Source organism: Pteronotus mesoamericanus, unplaced genomic scaffold (genome assembly GCF_021234165.1).
Source record: "Pteronotus mesoamericanus isolate MK-2021 breed Mesoamerican mustached bat unplaced genomic scaffold, CSHL_Meso_final contig_202, whole genome shotgun sequence".
In the NCBI taxonomy this organism is placed as follows: domain Eukaryota; kingdom Metazoa; phylum Chordata; class Mammalia; order Chiroptera; family Mormoopidae; genus Pteronotus; species Pteronotus mesoamericanus.
This window is the reverse complement of record NW_026555086.1, coordinates 497,831-512,286: the sequence shown is the minus strand read 5'-3', so window position 1 is coordinate 512,286 and position 14,456 is coordinate 497,831.

Sequence of the window (14,456 nt, the reverse complement as noted above, 5' to 3'; positions counted from 1 at the left end):
TGCAGATTGCAGCCCCGCGCTCCCGCAGATCCGAGTTCAGCCGCATCTGCCGGGATTGTCTGGAGACATTAAGATATCTAAATGAAAATCAATACTATGTGTGCCAGGCATTTACTACCAGGAACAAGCATCAGGAGACCCAAGCTAATCAGGCCTCCAGCTTGCGCCTCCGCCGCCGACCCGACCCAGGGGCGTCCTAATTGCTCGGACTAATCACAGAAGAGTTACATTTGTAACCACGGAGGACATCTTGCTTTTCTGAGCCATCATCCTCGAGTGGGGGAAGGTTCACCTGTGAGGTGGGAGCCAGGTGCACGGCGGCCTGCGCGAGGCAGGAGGGCTGCACACCCGTCAGCGGAGGGGACACGGCGCGCGCGTCAGCCGCAGGCCCGCGGCCGCCTCTGAGCGCCGGGCGGGAGAGGCCCCGCGGGCTCGCCCGGGACGCCGGAGCGACCCCGTGCAGTCCCCCGTCGGAGCCACAGAAGCGGACAGCTGTGCCCGCCGCCCCGCACGCCTGGGTCCCCACCCTGGTTCTCATCCTGAGAGCTCCGAAAAGCAGCGAGTATCAGGGACGATGAAAAAAAATCTGTGTTTTCCTGAGCTGCACACGTAGCTTCTGTCCCTGGGAACCTCCAGAGGAGCTAACAGCGCTGGGCGACAGGTATGTCCCTGATACATTGTGCAAACAAGTCGCCAACATTGTTCACACTCCAGCAAACCACAGAGCCACACAATAGCTCCTGGACAAGCCGGCGGGGCTGCTGAGAACCATCATGCATCAGGAGCTGCATTCCTAATATTTGCATTTGAGATGCCAACTGTGAGCATATTTTGTACTATTTTCAACAAATTACACCAAAATATGCAAAATGTTTATAAGGCTCCATCTTCTATTTTTGGCTCCGGTATATTTGCAACTTAATAGTCCTTCAGAGATTTGTCTCCTCAGGAGAAATAGGAAAATGCAAAAGAGAGAAAGGGAGAGAGAAGAAAACAGGAACGAAAATGCTTTGTTCACGCAACAAGTTGAGTTCCGCACATTTTCCGTAAGAGAGCGGAGCCAGCTGTCCCCCGGGACCTTCTTCAACAAGACATTTAATAACATTATTTGGATTCTTTGTGCCCTGGATTTCAGATGTATTTTTAATGCACATGTCTTAAAACAAAACAACCATTGTCAAACGCTATATTCTCTCCTCACCCGTTTAAATGGTTCCCCAGACAGGCCAGCTCTGGGGGCCCGCAAGGGCAGGGGCCCGGCAGGGTGGGCCTTGGCCCCTGGCGCCCGCCCCAGGCGCCCCGTCTCCGGGGGCGGCCCCTCGCCTCGGAGCCGTTGTCTTGCACCCGCGGCAGCCTCTGACCGCCCGCGTCTGCGCGGCCGGCGGGACGACCCGCTGGGCAGAGGCCAGGGCGCGGGCGGGGGCAGGAGCCCGGGTTTGGGGCACAGCCGTTTCCAGCTGCTGGAAACCAAGTCAACGGCTTTCCAACCCAACCTCCCCGCTGGACAAAAATCGTTTCTAACACTGTTCCTAATGAACTTCGCCCTCAAGTGCCCCTCCTGCTCTCCCTGGACCAACCTCTCCTAACAAGACAGAAGCTCTGGCTAAATTCATAGCTCACACAAAGTGAACAGGCAGAGGAAGAGATATTTAAACGAACAAAGCCATGGCCGCGGCAGCCTCCGCCCAATACAATGGGAAGGAAGGACAAGGCCCCCCACGTCTTGGCACGCGCAGCAGGTCCTCACGGGAAGCCGGGAAGTCTGCAACGTCAGACATCGGCTCAAGAAGACGTAAAGCGGCATCACTCACACGAAAAGACAGGCCGGGAACGGCCGTCGGGACACCCTGGGCGCCCGACCTCCGGCCGCCCCCACCCAGACGCACTTGTGGGCCGGACGGCGCCAGGCAGGGCGCGCCAAGGCCCCTCTGCCCCCAGGGACCCTCCACGCGCCGGTCCTCCCGGGCCTGCTCCCGTCTGGGCAGCTCCCGGGGCCTCAGCAGAGAGGGGCTGCCAGCTGGGCCCCTGGACACAGGAGCCCAAGGGGCGGCGGAGCCAGGAGACCAGGACAACGACGGGGCGCGGGCCCATCGGGGTCACCGCACGCCAAGCGCCACCCCGGGCCAGCAAGTGCCTTAACTCCACGAGCCTCCACACGCCTGCGAGGGGCCGCATCGTCCCACGGGGGGACACGTCTGTGGCCCCCAGGCACCGAGGCCGCCACGAGAGGGGCGGTGACAGGGACTCCGGATGGGACTCAGACTCTGTCTGTACTACTCATAGGTAACAGTCGTAACATAATAAATCCGCACCAAACGCCAAGCTCCAGGGTGGGTGCCCAGCCAGAGACAGCCTCGCGAAGGGAGGGCGGCTCGGGGGAAATGCACGCGCAATCGTACCACGGTCGGCCTCGGGGTCCCCGGTCCCCCAGCAGCGGGCCACGCGGGTGGGGTCCCCGTCGGAGGTGCTGAGAGGAACCGCGTTCAAGTCCCAGTTGCGGAGGCTGCTCCGTCTCTCCAGCACCCAAAGCCCGGCGCCCCTGTGCCGTCCCGCGGGGAAACCGGACGGGGAGCAGCTCCCAGAGGCTGCTGCTGCCCCCGCCCGGCCCCCTGCGACCAGCCGCCCCCAGAAGGGGGGCCTTCACCCCTCCCACCAGGCCATTGGTGAAGCAACCCGGCCCGTCGGTGGCTGCGAGGGAGGGGAGGGCGCGTCCTGCGGGTTGAGTCAGGAGGAGGACACGGCTTGTTTAATCCTAATCAATCAGAGCGTCCCCGGGAGGCGGACGCACCAGGGGGCGGCGGGGGAGCCGGGCGGCACGCTGACCTCGGGCAGGGCTCGCGGAGGGAGGGGCCGCTCTGCAGCGGACTCCCAGGGAGTCGGTCTGCGTCCCCGCTGACAAATGAGAAGGGCCCTGAATGCAGCCGTTCCTCAGGAAAGCGGCCTGACCTCGCCGAGTGCCGGTGGCCATTACCTGGCTGCAGAAAAAGGCCACCTCAGCAGGGCAGCCGGGAGCGCACGGGCCGGCCAGGGGGCACCCCTTGAGAGCCCCCCACGACACCCCCACGCCAGCCACCGCCCGGGGGGCCGCCCCCGTGTCCTTGGTGGCTGCGTGAGCTCCCCTGGGCCCCGGGGACCCCCGCCGCCCCGCCCCTCCGATGGCCGAGTCCCAGGTGACCTCGCAGGGCCCACCAGCCCCGTCCCATCCGATGCACCTTGCCTGTCCGGGAAGCCGGAGCCCCGCCTGTCCCCGTCGAACACCAGGGCAACGACACAGCAGACGCGGTGACGAGGCCCAGAAGGGGAAGCCGCCCGTGCGCACGGGGTCCCGGCTCCCGGCTCGGGAGCGCGGCCTGCGGAGGCTGCACGCGGCCACCCTGCTCCCCGGAGGCCTCTGCCTTTTAAAAAGTGTCTCTAATGAGAGCTGCAAATCTCTGCTGGAGACTGCTTACTTTATTGTGTTTGTGAAGACGAAACGTTTTAAATAGGTTATGGCTCCTGGGACGGACAGGCTCGCCGTGGGGGTAAGGTCATTTCGAAATGTTAATCAAAGTTTTCATAAAATATGACAGTGCTCGAAGAGTAATGTTGGGATGTAAAAATAACCATAAAGTCTAATTTCTACCCGTGCGCACACGCGGCTTTCCCGCGTGGAGAACTGGGCGCGCCGCTCGCTTGCCGGGGGTTGCGGCCGTTCCGGCCGTCTCACGGCCACGCTGGGACTCGGTCCTCCTGGGTCTGGGCAGCTGCAGGTGTGGCAGTTCGGGAGACTTCCCTGCGAGGCCGGCCCACCCGCCGCGGCACAGCTGGCCTCGCACCTGGGCAGCAGGCGGGGCTGCGGGGCAGGCGGGGCCGGTGGGCCCGCGGGAAGCCCTCAGGTGTTTCCCATTCCGCGCACCCCTTCCTGTTTGAAGTCAAGCGGCCACAGGAAGCTCTCAGAAGCACTTTCCAGGCGAAGGGGTAAGTACCGAGGGCGACCACCCCCCCACCCCAGCCTGCAGGCCCCCGTCGCTCAAGCCTGCCTGATGTTCCCGGGGGGTGCGTGCAGCACGCAGCGCCCTCAGGAACCCCCGAGGCCCCCCAGGAGGAAGCGGAGGGGAAGTGCAGACGCCGGAGTCCAGGATCGGGGCTCTGAACGCAGAGCGGACGGCCCCAGACTCACGGCCCCACACGCAGGCCGCCCCGCAGCGTCCTCCAGAGGCAAGTGCGGGGGCGGAGGGAGCACGGCTCGGAGCCTCCGGGACGGGCGCACGCGAGGAAGTGAGCGGCGAAGCCTGAACTTGACTCACAACCCTCCCGAGCCCCAGGTGGGACGTCACGGGTGACTCGATCCACAGCCCGCTCCGCAGAATGGGCTTCCCGCCGCTCCCGCAGGGCGGCCCTCCCCCTCCCTGCTGTTTTTCTTCTTGGCGCTGGACTCTGATGGGTCGCCACAGGCGTTTATTGGTTCATCACGCCTCGCGCAGCCCCGACGTTGGAGGGGAGGCTCCCGGCCCCGCCCAGCACCGCCAGCCACGCCTGGCACGCGGCCGCGGTTCAACACCTGTGACCCAGCGAACGCGCGAGCGAGCAGCCACCGGCAGCTCCGGGCCCCCTCGAGGCAGAGAGGCCGGCGCTCCTCACACAAGTGCCCGCCCGCCCAGCCACGTCTGCCGGGAGGCACCCAAACTTGCACTCAGAACCTACCTGCAAACGTGGCACCGTCGTGACCGGCCCTCGGGGGCCACCAGAGTCCTGGTGAGCAGCTTCCCCTGTGCTCGCGCTACAAAACCCCAGAGTCACACCCGACTGGGAAACAGACAGATGAGCCCGGGTACGGAGGCGCTGGAGGGCGTGGAGCGCGGCGGCCACACCGCCACGCAGGCCCCATCCAGGTGCGCGGCCGGGCCGATGCCCACCTGCCGGCTGCTGCCGTGAAGGCCCAAGCTGGTCCGAGGGCAGGGCGGCCTGCGGTGTGTAACTGTTACCATCCGGCAGGCAGAATACGGCCCCCACCTGGATCGCGGGAATGGGCCTCCTTTCCTGGCAAGTCCTTTAGAAGGGAGATCACCCTGGATCAGCCAGGAGGCTCAAGCTCATCGCCTGAGTTCCTGAAGAGGGTGGGGCGCCTCCCCAGCTCTGGTCCGATGGAAGCCAGACAGAGCAAGGCGGCGTCAGCGGCACGCGAGCTGGAGGCGGGGCCCACGGGCCAGGAGTGCGGGCAGCTGCTGGGAGCTGGCAGGGGGGCGGCCTTCCCTCCTGAAGGCCCCAGAAGGAACACCCGATTCCAGCCCGGGGAGGCCTGTGCTGGACTTCTGACCCACAGAACTGCAAGGTAACACATTTGTACTGCTGAAGCCCCTGAGTCTGTGGCCACTGGCTACAGCAGCAATAAAAAACTCATACGTGGTCTTAGGCGCTCTTGCCCCAAAGAAAGGAAAAGTATTGGTCAGAAAACTGAGTCCCCTGACGACTGTTCCCCTTGGACCTCCAGCAGAAACAGCCGCGGGGTGCGCCCCCCGCAAGCTGAGCAGAATAACCCAGGCCCCGGGGAACCTCGCGAGTGCAGAAAGGCACCCTGGCCCAAGGGGGCTACACGTTGAGTCCATTTACATCCCAGAAAGTGTTTCCACTACACGTCCATTAAAGTTGTCAGACCGGAGGGGACCCGGGGCCCCCATCCCCCCGTGAGACGGGGGGCATTAGATTCAGGGCTCCCACAGTCACGTGCACCGTGAGGCCCCAGAGCCGGACACCTGTCTCCAGGGCAGAGACTCAGCTGGAGGCGGGACGCAGGCAGGAAGCCGTGCGACGGTGTCCCGTCTCAGGGGGAGGGGCAGGGACAGAGCTGGGGGAAGACTCCCACAGAATTGCGCAGGCGCCTCCGCACAGGTGAGCTCTGTTCTTGTCCCAACTCCGGCCAAGAGGCCGCGAGCTGCTCATCTGGCAGCACAGCCAACGTCCAAACACGTCAAAGTGAGAAGGAGGAGAAGTGAGAAGGAGTCCCTCTGGTTAACGCCGCGGTCCCACACGGTGGGGGACCCAGGCACCCCACCCAATGACCCTGCCTGGGCCCACACCGGACTCAGCCTCCCCTCGGTGCCCCACCCTCTCGGGTCCCGCGAGCCACCCAGAGCACGTGCATGAGGCCAGGCCCGCTCTGAGCAGGGGTCCCCGCGGCAGCCTCGCAGGCCCCACCACGAGTGGGGCGGGCACACAGCTGAGCGGCCCATCTCCGAGCCGGCCCTTGGGCCCATGGGTGAGGCCCGTCCCGGTGCAGGAGGCCGAGTTCGAGGCTGTGGAACTGAGCAGACCTGTGGGACAAGAGCAGGTGGCTCCGCAGACCCTGTGAAGCCCCCGGGCCACGCCCCCCAAACCCAGGCGCGTCCCGGAGCACAGGACGGCAATTTTGGCAGGACCCCTCCAGGGGGTGGGAGGCGAACCCTAAGGGAATTTGGAGACCCATGAAATCAATGCAGTTTTTCGGGACCCAGTGGTCAAGGACACACCAGGGCACCCCTCCAAAGTGAAGTAGAAACTGTTTCACCTCTCCCGTTTCTCACAGATGAAAGGCAAGCGCTGGGTTTAGAACCCCCCACCCCCCCTCCCGGCCCCGGGTCTGAAGACAGAGCTTCTCTCTAATTATTTACTGAGCGGCAGGAAGGCCTCCCAGCTTTGAGAGGAGCCCGGGTCAGGGGTCAGGACCCAGGACGCCGCAACTGCTCGGGACCGGGAGGGGCGGGAGCGCGTGCAGGGCCGGTGCAGGAAGGGGCTGCGTGCCGCGTGGGAGAGGACGGCTCCACCCAGGCCGGGGCCGCCGGCAGACCGCACCCACGGAACGGCGCGCCTCGCTCAGACAGGCCCTCCTCCACGAGCGGGCTGCGCCGGGCCCGCCGGGCCGGGACACCAAGCAGCCGCCGCAGGACGGCGGGGCTTCATCCGGGGCTGGCACAGGGGAGCTCGCCCCGCCTCTGCTCCGGCTCCCCGCCCCCCGGCTCACACCTGTGTCGCCAGCTGACAGAGGCGGGAGAGGCTGAGCTTGGCTCTCAGCTGTGCATGTGGACGAAAGCTGCCGCACGGCGGCCCCACACAGCGACATCCCTGAGCAGCGACGGAAATGTTCCCAACAGCCGAGCTCCGGGCAGTGGACCGGCTGTTCGCTCTGTGGGAAAACAGAGGCCTGGCGTACGAATGTGTGCAGACACCCGGGCAGCGGCACGAGGCTCAGCGGGGCGGGCAAGAGGCCAGGAGGGGGCGTCCCTGGGAGGCTACAGACGGGGGTCCGGGAAGGAGCAGGCGACGCGCGCTGGGCGGCACGTGGTGTGTGACGGCCCTGCCGCGTGAGGACGCCCGCCCGCGAGCGGGAGGCAGTGAACAGGCGGGGGAGGGCGCCTCCCGGGGGCCGGCCAGCCCGCGGCTGCCGGTCCTGCTGGCTCGTGGCCTCGTGAGCGGGGCCCCTGTCAAGGGACACCACCCTCCGCGGCTCATCTCGCTACAGCCTTTGCCACATGCCCAGCTCGCAGCCTGTTCGGTTCTCCGCTGTGGGGTCACCTGTCCGTGTGAGGCGGCTGTGCCAGGAGTCCAGCGGCAGGGGGCAGGGGAGACAAGGCTGTTCTACCGCAGAGGCGGCCGGCTGGTCCCTAGGCCATCTTGTCCCCAGGGCCATCTCGTGACAAAAGAGGGATGCGCACAGCAGCCACGGCGGCAACGACGCAGGGACCATCCCCCCCAAGTCGAGGGTCTGGTCAAGGCCTCAGGCAAGTCCCTCAGACCAGCAGACGGGGTCGCCGAGGGCGGGAACGGAGAGCAGAGGGTGGCGGGCTCTGCCCCGCGTGCCACGGACCCCGCCCTCACTGCTGCCCCTGGGAAAGGGCCCCCGGGTCCGGGCAGAGCTGTTCCCCAGTCCTGGGAAGCCAGCAGGGCCACGCCCCGCAGGCGGCCACGCGCCGCCCGCCCCACGCCGTCCAGCCGCGGGACCCATGTCTGCTCAGGGAAGCCCTTGAGCTTCCCCAGTCTCGGTCACACGGGGCGCGGGCTCGGCGCTGCGCTTCCTCATATGATTGCACACCTGTGTGGGCACTGCGTTAGCGTTCGCTCTGCTCGCCCTTACGGCTCCAGCACCTAGCGCCACGCCCCATTCACAGCCACTAATAAATAGCTATTACATTTGGGTGCCAAGTCCTCCTCAGACTAGGTTCAAACCCTTCAACACATATGTGCAGTTGGTTTTTGGTTGATTGGTTGGTTGGTCAGTTGCTTTTGTTTTCGCTGTAGTTTGTCTTTTGTGGTTATTTTCCTCATCTGGGGACGTAAAAGTCAGGCCCAGGGCCTGGTGCGCAGTAGGCGTTCACGAGCAGCACCTGCGTCTGCATCCCGAGCGCTCAGCACGTGGGCTCTGTGCGCTGCACTTGCTGTGGTTCCCCATAAGGCGGGGCTCCTTGAGCGGGTCCCCGCGGTCTCTTCCCGCGAGGAGCGTGGAGAACGTTCACAAGGTAAACACTCGGGCAGCGAGGGTGCAAACATCTGGCTGCTGGAGATGTGCAGATGAGCCGACTTTTACTGCCTCCGGGCGGTTTGCGTAGTCCAGGCACACACACCACCACGCAGCGTGTTGGCCCGCAAGGTGCCGATCGGTTCAGGTTCGCAGACCCCTGTCCAGGCGGAGCAGGACTAGGGAGAGCCCAGCACTGAGGGCAGCGCGCGCCAGCGTTTGCCACTCGGCCCGTTCGCAGAGGCCTCGGCGAGTCTGCACCCCGCAGGCGCCACCCGCGCACCCCCAGACCCCCAGGCCCTCCCCCGGTGAAGCTGCAGAGCCGCCTAGCCAGACGCCGCCACCCAGGCGTGGGGCCCGTGTTGCTAAGGATTTGGATCTTTCAATAGAATCCAGAACTGGATTTTTATGGAACTCTCTGCATGTTATATTTGTCCTCGATTTTATAAAAAGGACAAAAAGAAAGAAAAAGAACACAGAAAAAAAAAAAAAAGCATCATGATATCCAAGCGAAATCCGCCTGCACGAGAGTCGGGAGGCGGGAAGCACCGCCCTGGGCGGCCAGGCAAGGCTCCGGGGAGGGGCGCGCCTCGGTCTCCCCACCTGTCAGGCGCATCCATCAGGCAGGCACCCCAGCTCTCCCATGCTGGGTGCCCCAATTCCTGCTCTCTCACCCCAAATGAACACACTCCCAACTTGAAGCCAGAACCGGGAACACTTTGCCGGAACATCCATTTCTCTCAGGAGCTGGTTACAGAGACGGGGGGGGGGGGGGGGCGGGGCTTGCGTTCACGTCTCATTACATTTATTCCGCTTCATTGCTGATCCTTTGCCTGTATCATTTCATCTAGTTACCCCGAGTCCGGAAACCAGCCGGACACAGGGGCCTTGACCTGCTCCTCCGGTGCCCGTGGACTTGAAAGGGACAGTGGTCACGTCGGACCAGCTCCCTGAGCAGAGCGTGTCCCCACGGAGCACACGGCCCCAGGGCAAGGCGGCCGCCTCCTCATTCCGGGCAGACAGGCTGTGTGGCCACAGACGTCCCCGCACCCGCCCCAGGCGGAGCTGCAGGCAGCGCAGGGGCCTGTGGGACGCCCACCCCGGCTCTGTGATGGGGGCCGACGCTTTCGTGAGCAAACGCCCGGCCCCTCCCGCGGGTCTCAGCAGCCGCTGCGCGCACACGGACGCGCGGCCCTGCCTCCTCCCCCGGCCACAACAGAGCCCAGCCCCGGGTTGGGGACTCTCACCTCCAGCTACTCCACACGCATTCAGGACGCAGGTCTCCCGAGATGCAGAAGAGGGAAACTACAGGAAACGCACGCACGGTGGCCACAGAACACCGGCGCGAAGGACACCGGCGCGAAGGACACCCGCGCAACCCCGCACAACCGCGCCAGGGGCGGCCGGCCCGCGCCCTCGGCCCATTTTCATTGTATTCGGGCTGCAGCGCTGTGTTCCCTGCCTCCTCTTAGCACCACACACACAGTGTACTTGAAAACAGAAATCTATACTATTGATCCCACAATGTCACCACAATTATTCTTTTGAAACAGCCATTGAAAACAAATTACATCTGCACAGCCTTTCCATCCGCCCGCCAGTGAGCAATGCTCGCTGTGGCCGCCCGCGCCATGGCGGCGGCCCCGTCGCCGCGGGGGCGGGGCGCCGGGGGAAACGGGGTCCGGGGGCCGTTTTAGGAGGCCGCCAGGTCTGCCCGGCAAAGCGGGAGGGGCGTGGGCACGGCGGCTCGGAAATGCCAGGTCTGCCTGGGGCGGCCGCGGTTGGGCTGACTAAACGGGCTGATTAAATCGGCAAAGACTTAACCAAAGCCTCGGTTTTGGAGACTCAGTTTAAAATCTAATGACAGGCGTTATTGAAGAAGCGTGGTCTTCACCTCACAGCCCATAATTCTGTGGAGAGATGGGCGCGTCCTTCCCAGCGCAGGGCTGCTGAGAGCAGGAGAGGAGCCCAGGGCCCAGCTCCCCGCAGCCCAACGGCCAGCAGCCCCCCGGCTGGCCCTCCCGAAGAGGCCCGTCCTCGTCCCCCAGCAAGCTGCGTTCCGCAAGCCGCCAGGGCTGCAGAGCCCTGCGGGCCCCCCACCCCGCCTCAGAGCCCGGGCCTGCTCCCGTGTGGGGTCCCAGCGCCGCCCCCCTGCAAGGCACTCGCCAGTTGCCCTGGGGACATCTGCCTTGGTGGGGCGGGGGCGCCTGTTTGTTTTCGATTGTCGTCCTTGGAAAATCTCTCCCTGCGCAGTAATTAAATTGCACGCTGCTGAGCGGTGGGCGAAGGGAAATCCTTTTGTTAAGGTCTGACCACACAAGTCACCGTGGTGGCTCTCGCAGGCGGGAAGTGATAACTTTGGAGCATTAGAAAAACCAATAGCCTTGTTGACACGGACATGGGAAGCTAACCCTGGAGCCTCCTGCTATGACGCATTGATTTTCCTGTCCGCATGCCGTTCCAGAGCCATCCATTCTGCGCGGTCAGGACTCAGAGGGCCAGGGAGAGGGGAAAAATCTGTTCTCTCCGCTGCTCCTCCAGGCAAAGTTGAGAAATAAATTCTACGTTCTGAGAGATGATTTGTTCAAGAGAATATGATTGCATTAAAGGGGGGGACCCGTTGCTCCCCTGACCCCCGCAGCCCATCTGCACTGACCGCCATGCCGAACCTCCACGCCGTGGGCTGGGCCGAGAAGGTGTGAGCGGCCAGGGTGGGGCAGGGGACCTCAGAACTGGGAGCTGCTTTTTCTCCAAATCACGTCACGGGACTGCCCAAGAACGGCTCGGAGAACGCTGTCAGTTCCCCGGCCTTCCTCAGGTCCCCTGCGCTGGTATACTGTCACCGTCCCTCCTGGTGGAACTGCCACCTTCCTGCTCGCTTGCTGATCACTGCGTCTCCCCAGAAGGAACAGGCCCCTGGCTCACGCACTCCTCAGGGTCTGCCCAGCAGTCGCCTCCGTGGGCGGCATGGGGCAGCTTCCAGCCCCTCCTCCCGTCCCCCTGGGCAGCCTCCGGCTCCTGCCGTGACAGGCGGGGCTGCTGGGTGACAGAGAGAGAGGCGGGTCGCGGGGGGGGGGGCGGGGGGGCGGGGGAGGCAGCTGAGACACCACAGGGGTGCCGTGCAGCGCGGCTCACGTGCCTGGTACTTTCTGAGTGTTTAGCTATTTTCGTTCCCAATAAAGCGAGCCCAGGAGCCGGGCAGGAGGCAGAGCCGCGGGCGGGGAAGACAGCCTGCGCGCCACCGGTCTGCGGAGGGCCGCGTGCCTGACGCCCGGCGCGGAGGATGGGCGCTCCCTCGGGGAGCCGGGGCGGAAAGGCCGAAACCACACCATGTCCCGGCGCAGACGGACTCCGGGCCGAACCAGAACCAGAAGCTGCTGAAGGGCGGCCCTCACTGGGTCACCGGACCCATCGGCAGCGCCACCAGCTCTCACGCCCGAGTGCGCACGGTGCGGACACCGGGGACAGGCACCAGCCCGTCACGACTCTCCTGACGGTGGCTCCGTCCTGTGAGACCTACAGACGTGTCCTTAAATTAGGTCGGTGCGGATGTGTTTGTATATTTATTATTAAAATACTTACTGTTCTGCCTTTTGAAGTAGATGGACAAATGATTTAGGGGTGGAAACAGACTAGAAACAAAATTAATGCAAATAATGTGTTGATTTTTTTTTTAGCTTGATTGGCCAAGCCAATGGAAAATTCTAGAAAACGTATACAATTATTTTAACTGTCACAGGCTGGCAATTGTAATTGACATGATTTGTACGAGATGCAGTGTAATAACTGAATATATTAAAAAAAAATCCCATGCCTTGATTACCAGGAGAACATTACCGATGCCACAATATTATTAACAACACAATTATCGTGGCGTCCCTAGGATGCGCTCTTAGCACTTCAATGCATTAGTGAACCCTTGCTAACGAAGAAAAAATTAAAGTACAGCAAATTTCAAAGCACCAGTTGTACCCAATATCATTAAAAATTTATAAAACTTCCCCCGAACATGACAAGTGTTTGGTTTAAATGAAGATCAGCCACAAGGAGAAAGCAGCGCCCGCGCGGCCCTTTGTCTCCTCCCCGCCCGCGCCCGGCCCGCCCGCGCCCGCCAGCACCACCTCAGCCCAGCTGAAATATGTAACCATTACAGAGTGACAGCCTGACACACAATGACCCGTCAGAACATTCATCTCGCAATGTTTTATTTTAGTGAGGAGCCAAACTGCAGAAAAAATAAGCAAGTTGTTTCAAGGCTTGGAAGGAGATCAAACATTTCTGGCACCCCACTTACCAGACCTCTGATTTACAGCGCGCTTGTCAGGGCCGAGGAGACGGCGTGGGCTAGAAACCCCCGAGGCCCGCGCTGCCCCCGCCCACGCCACAGCCCCCGCGACAGCGTCCCTTTGTTCCGAACCGGCAGGCCGGGCTGAGGCGCGGGACCTGCACCCTCGGGAAAGGCTGGGCCGCACCGGGAAGCCGGCGGCTCCGGAGAATCCCCGGCGGCCGAGGCAGAAACGGGGAGACAGAAGGGGGAAGGAGCGAGGACGCAGCTGCTCCTTCCAGAAAACCGAGCATCTTCCCCCAGAAACGCTCCACATGCAGTCGCTACCACCAGGGAGCCTCTCAACCTAAGCCACAGGGCCACGCTCGGCTCAGGGAGGAAAACGTGCGCCGTGTCTCAGCGCAGGTGTTTAGAACATGCTCGCCGCCCCGCAATGCCTGCCAGTAACTGCGACTATGCAAATAGATGGAAATACACTGTTGCGATTTGTAGCGAGAGCAGCCGCGGAGGGAGCGCCGCGCGGCCTGTGTCCCGCTCCGGACGGGAAGCCCGCACCCAGCCTGGCGGCCGAGTGAGTCCTGAACACATGTGTTTGCAGAGCTTGAACGGTAAATTTGGGTTTTGTGCATCCATAACAATGCGATCTGACACGTGTGATTTATGGAATATTACGTTAATACAGTATTATGAAATTAGCCTAATGTACTAAAGCTGTAATTTTACAGGGAAAAACAATGCGACCAGACGTACACAATATCAACAGCAGCATTTCGCGCACGCGGAGCCCGCTGGCCACCCGTGGCCCGGAGAGCCACAGACTCACCGGCTGGGACACGCTCCGGCCTCAGGACACGCCGGACCCGGGCTGCTTCACGGCCGCGGCCCCTGGCTCTGGATGCAAAGCAGGAGGTGGGGCGGCAGGAGCCCTCGGGGAGCCCCCGACCGCGGCCCTGTCCCCGGCCCGGTCCCCCGGGAAGTCGCCAGAGTCACCCCGAGTTCCTCGGACTGGAGGCATGGGCTGAGGGCCTCCCGCTGCACCCTCGCCAGCCACGCCCTGCAGGCAACCGCGGCAGCGCGCCGGTGGGGCACCGCGCGCCACCCCGGGGACTGAATCAGGGCCTGGTCCGTGTGACGCTCCGAAGCCGGCGCCTTTGCTGAGTCACAAGAACAAATGTGACTTCGTCCTCCAGCTCCTTGGCGGGGCCGCCTCAGAGGACTGACATGAAAAGGGACGAGGGACCTTGGGCTCCATCAGGACAACCACCCCCATGCCAGCCCGAGAGCCACAGGCGGCGGGGCCGGACTGAGGGCCTCCCGCAGAGGCTTCGGTCCGCGGCGGCTCGCTGGGTGGACAGACACGAATGTTCCCGCTGTCCCTGGGCCGCTGTCCCACCTTCCCGGGGAGGCCGGCTGCGCGGAGCGGCCGGAGTGGAGACTCCCAAGCAGACCCGCCTCGGAAACACCAGGTCCCCAAAGGCAGGGCAGAAGGACGCGCTGTGGAAAAGGAGACGGGGCCGTGGGTTCTCCGCTTCCAGCCAGGACAGCTGGAAACATCATGAGCAAAGTGAATCCATTGGCCTGAAACCCAGGCGTGGGCACTTGGGGTGCTCTGCCCCCACCCGACCCGCGCCCCGGTCCAAGCCTGCAACCCCCTCGGTGAGCGTCAGGGCGGTGACCACCACACGAGTCTCCCCAGTAAAGCCC